The sequence below is a fragment of the Solanum lycopersicum genome, chromosome 6, assembly GCF_036512215.1.
Source record: "Solanum lycopersicum chromosome 6, SLM_r2.1".
In the NCBI taxonomy this organism is placed as follows: domain Eukaryota; kingdom Viridiplantae; phylum Streptophyta; class Magnoliopsida; order Solanales; family Solanaceae; genus Solanum; species Solanum lycopersicum.
The window spans coordinates 2,456,687-2,462,686 of record NC_090805.1 but is presented as its reverse complement, the minus strand read 5'-3'; positions in this window follow the sequence as shown (position 1 = coordinate 2,462,686).

Here is a 6,000-nt window from a genome sequence, read left to right as displayed (position 1 = left end):
TGAGAAGATGTTGAAGAAGTAATAGGACTAGTGGAAGGTATATCAGGATTTTGAGTAATGTGAGTAGGTAGATGAGAAGGAGTTGTATCAGTCACATTGTCATAATCACTCACACAATTCTTGTATGAATCTGAAACAGTATAATCAGGAGGAGAAAAGGACTTCAAAACAGAAGGGAAAGAAGAACTTTCAGTTGACAAAGTAAAAGGAAAGACATGTTCATGGAAAATTACATCCCTGGAGATATGTAACTTCTTTGTAGCTAGATTCATTACCTTATAGCCTTTAGTTCCAAACACATATCCTAAGAAAACATGTGGAGTAGTCCTTGGCTCAAACTTATCTCTAAGTACCTTTGGCACAGTAGGGTAACAAAGACAACCAAAAGATCTAAGCTGACTATAGTTTGGTTTCTTATTGTATAATACCTCATATGGACACTTATTTCTCAAATAACTCGATGGTAGTCTATTAATAATATGTGTAGCTGTTAGAACACACTCTCCCCAGTATCTTATAGGTAGTTTAGATTAAAACAAAAGAGCTCTAGCTGTTTCCAACAAATACTTATGTTTTCTCTCCACTACACTATTTTGTTGAGGTGTATATGGACAAGTTTTCTGATGAACTATTCCTTTGGATAAAAGAAACTGATGTGTTTCATTATTATTAAACTCTAGCCCATTATCTATCTAATGTTTTTAAGAGTGGTACTAAACTGATTCTCTATCATGACTATAAAATTTTTCAAAACTTGTAGAGCATTGCTCTTAGTACTTAAGAGGTGTGTCCAAGTTGATCTGCTATAATCATCTACCAAAGTAATGAAATACTTGTAGTTGTCATAAGTGGATACATGATAGGGTCCCCATAAATCAATATGTAGCAGTTCAAAAATAGATTTGGTTTGGCTTGTGCTATGACTAAAAGGTAGTCTTTGTTGTCTTGACATTGGACAAATATTGCAGCAGGAAGGTTGTTTGGAAGAAAAATTGACTGGTAATCCAATGATATTTTTCATCTTAACAAAAGGTACATGGCCAAGTCTATTGTGCCACAACAAGTCTACATTATCTCCAGAGTTGTGATCAGCCATAACATGACTAAAAGAATTAAAAGGAACAGAATTAGAAGCTAACACTTTGTATTGATCAGGAGAATAGGATTTAGCAGGAAAAGAATTACATGTTTCACCTCTAATGGAACTAGAAAAAGGGCTACTATTTGGAAAACAACAACATATTTGGCATGTATTGACTCTTTCAGATGTCTTCAAGCATTTTGTGCATAAGAAGTAAAGCCCATCTCTACAATTACCAAGAACCTGTGGCCTCTTCACTAAAGGGGCCTGCAATAGACACAATGCATTAGTGAACATGATTATGCATTTCATTGTATTAGTTAGTGAATGGACTGAAACTAGATTGTACTTAAAAGAAGGCACATATAAGACTTGATGTAAAGTAATATTAGATGTGACTGGTACATCTCCAAACTCTGTTACTTTGACTTTGTATCCATTTGGAAGAGAAACTAGTATAGGAGTAGGCAAAGTTTTGATATTGGTTAGAGAATTCTTACTAAAAGTTATGTGGTTTGATGCTCCTGAGTCAATGATCCACAAGTTAGCACTTGACTCAAAACATTTGCATGATAGATTGTCAAAAACAATAGAGGAAGAGCAAACCACAATACCTACAAAGTTCATTGATCCAGCAGCCAGACCAGAAGTATTATTGCAGCAGATTCATGATCTGTCCATATTGTTCCTTCGTAAAGTTAACACTCTTTAACACATCACCTTGAGATTGTGATTGTTCTTCTCCATTTGCAGATACCACATCACCAACAGAACCATGTACATTTGCTACCACTCTCCTTCCTTTGTAGCTTGAGCCTTGTTGTCTAAAATTCTGGCCACCATTGTAACTTCCTGATCTATTATTTTGGTTGTTATTGTTTTGGGGATATCCATGCAACTTGTAACATTTATCCTTGATGTGTCCAGCCCTTTTACAATAGTCACACACTATGACATTCCTGTTAGTGTTGTTACTTTGATAGTGATTTCCTCCTGAACTACTGTTAGTATCACCATAATTTCCATAGCTATTTCCTTGAAAATTTGTTCTAAAAGGTCTTCCTCCATGCCCTTTGTTATCAACAGCTTTAACATTCAAAGATACAGAATCTGTAGACATTCTACCAATAGGTTTGAATTCTCTTTGTTTTTCCTCTTGGATTAACAATGAGAAAGCCTGTCCCATAGAAGGAAGAGGATTCATCATGAGAATGTTTCCTCTTATCACTGTGTACACTTCATTTAACCCCATAAGAAAATGAATCAGGCGCCTATCTTGTTCAGCCTTGAATATACTATCCTTTGCACCACACACACAGACACAACTGCAGTGATTCTTCACATTCAAAGTATTCAATTCTTCCCATAACTTCTTCATCCTTGTGTAATATACAGTAATGTCCAAAACTTCTTGTGTGAGATCATTGATCTCCTTTTGAATTTGATACAACTTTGCTCCATTGGTTTGGTCATACCTGTCTTCCAACTCCTTCCACAACTCAGCAGAATTGCTTACATACTCCACACTGTCTGAAACTTCTTTGATTAAAGAGTTCAGAATCCAAGATGTCACCATATCATCACACCTCTGCCATTGACGTAACAGAGGTGAATTGGTGCTGCTTGGTTTCTCACAACTTCCATCAATGAACCCTAACTTGTTTTTTACTGACAATGCCCTCATAACACCTCTTCTACAAGTCCTATATCCTGTTCCATCAAACTGAACAGGGACAAGCATCATTCTTGGATTATCTGAAGGATGCACATACAAAACACCATTGGCATCACTTCCAGATATGACAGATCCCTCAGATGCAGATGTGGATGTAGTAGTTTCGATGGCCATTACAACAATGACTATTATGAACTACTCGATAAAGAAAAAAACAGATCGCAGATGAACTTTCAGAAAAACAGAAAGTATAACAAACACAGTAACTTCCAACTTTGTTATCAATTGAGAATCAATCAAAACGAGTAACCAAAAGAAGAAGAAAAGAGCAATTAACCATGCGCTCTGATACCATGTTAAGATCTTCAAAGTGTAGCATGAGCAGCCATTGATGAAGCTACAAACTTCCCCAAACGAAACTGAAAAATAAAGACTGCAATGCAAGGCTTTGTGATTGAATTGTGAAGTGTTTTTATTACCTTCATTCATCACTCATGAAGTGTATATATACATGTGACTAGATGGATCAAACTAGTGGAAAGAAAATAACTAACTAACTAACTAGTTTGTTATGTAACTAACTATTACAATACCAACTATAAAATGGAAATACAACTAACTAACTAACTTGAAATAAGTAATGTACATGAGTTAATTATGAGTGTTAATATATACGAAAATAACTTTGCTATGTCACCAGATTTTTTTTTTACATAAACAAAAAGTATTCTATTCAGATTCTAGTCTTTCTAAATACAAAGTCTATTTTATTAAGGTACGCTTTATTCCTCAATATGAAACTTTTCCATATAAATTCATATTTAATCGGGCTTCAATACAGATACTTTATGATTGACACTAAACGAAAACAAAAAAAAAATAAAGTTTTTATAATATTTGAAAATTATAAGAAAATATTTATTCGGAACTAAAATCCTGATTGGACTTGATAATCCATTACAAATGTTAATTTCGTTAAATATGACTCTTTTTTTTCACTGGAAATCAGTTTTTTTTTTTAAAAAAAAATATCATAGGAGATCTGTAAATATAACACAATGTAACTTTTCTATAATAAACGAGAATTTGTAACATGGAAAAGTAAGATACAATACATAAAGCTAATTAATTACTACTATATCACTACTGTAAATAATACACACCTATTATATACCATCAATATATATAAATAAAATGACTATTGTTGTTACTAGTCGGTGGCAGGAACTCCTTTCGGTGGAAAATTATATTATTTTTATATGGTTAAAAGATATATATAGTAGATGTCGAACCTCCTTCGACTACTTTGTGTGTCTATTTCTTCAATTTTTAAATCTGTTACTGATAATTCTGGCTGCGCCACTGCTACTAGTGACGGGATTGGGTGATGGTGGTGAGATTGGCTGCCATTGGAGAGATGGTAACAACAACAACATATTTACATTTCTTGTCCAAACTACCCCTCTTCCTCTTCCTTCTTGATGATGATGATGATGATCAAGAAAAATTCTAGTTGCTTCATATTGTGTGATGGTTGAAACAATATTAACCACAAATATTGCTAAAACAATAGAGCTTCTTTGAATTCTCATATTCATTTTGCAACAAATAATATCAACAACTAATTCTATTTAACTACAGATTATATATTATCGATGAAAGTTTCTAGCTAATTTTGTATTTTTTGGAGTATGATGTTATAATATGATGAGAAAATGATGTATAGTGTATTTATAATGATTTGATAGGTCTAAAACTAGAATGATTTATTGGACATGTTTCATTTGAAGGACTTTGACTTTTGACCAAAAAGTCTGAAAGGGAACTTTATTATTATAATTAAAGAGATAAAACTATATAGTAGAAGCCGAAAGTATATATAATCGTGGAAGTTATTAAAACTCAAATTACATGCAACACGCCATGCACATGCTATACGTACTTATATTTTAGGGTTCGTTTGAGATTCTCGATTTTCGATTCAAGTAAAATTTTAATAAAAAATATATTAAAATTTTTTAATAGAAAATAATTTTGATAAAAGATAAAAAGAATTATTAAAAAATTATCTTTTAAATGATTCGATAAATCAAATCGCGGCCTAACTTTGGCGGGTTCAGACAGGTGATGGTCGGTTCATTTAAATAATTTACAAGGTATTTATTTTGTAACCGTCCAAGTGAAAATAGTAGTAATTTGAAGATTATCAAATTATATTAATGTTTTCACTCTAAAATGGAATAATACGTACCGTCCATAATCTTCTATAGTACGGATTAAACTTTAAATAAAATAAAAATATTACTTTCGTTTATTTTCGATTGTCATGATTTTTCTTTTTAGAGTCAAATTATTAGAATTTTTTTATTAATATTTTAATGTATATTGATATGTGAAAAATTAGTACTTTTCGTATAATTTTTTAATATCTAAAATTTTTATTTAAAACATTAAATTAATACGATCTAATTTAAAAAAATTTATTAAATAGACTGTCGAAAGAAAAATACAATATGAAAAATTAAAAGCGGACTAATATTATATGTGCCATGTTAATACTGACTTCTCCCATATTTTGGGAGGTCAAAGACAACAGTTTACACGTTTTTTATTGGATTTTTTTTTTTGGGGTACAATTAACTTTTAGGCAATGTATTGTATTAGTACTAAACAGTTATTCAAATTCTAATTAATTTTTAATATTTGTTAATTTCAGACAAGTTATCTTTATTCGGTTGTGTTTAGTTTTACATACACTTAAAATCTCTTTCTCATCACTTAGGAAGGGTGTATTAATACCACTTTAAATAAAAATAATGAATGCTAGGTTATCCAAGATATGAAAATGTGCAATTAATCTTTTTAAAATAAATTTAGGAGATAATTTATGTATTTCTATTATTTTTTTTAAAATATGTATAATAGTGTATTCGGTCACTTTTACTTGATTATATTTAAAAAAGCATATCAATATATATATATATATAAAACATATGTTTTGCTTTATTATATCACATAATAATAAAAATTATATTTATTGGGGGTAAAAATTTTTATTCTAATAAAATATGTATGTCGTTTATTATTTCATAAAAATAGTACAGAAAGGAACTTATAGTTTATAGTACTGCATTATCATTTTATTTAATAAATAGTATAATGTTTAAATGTATGAAATAATAAACAACATACATATTTTATTAGAATAAAAAATTATCTATATTAGGTTTTTAATAAAATACGT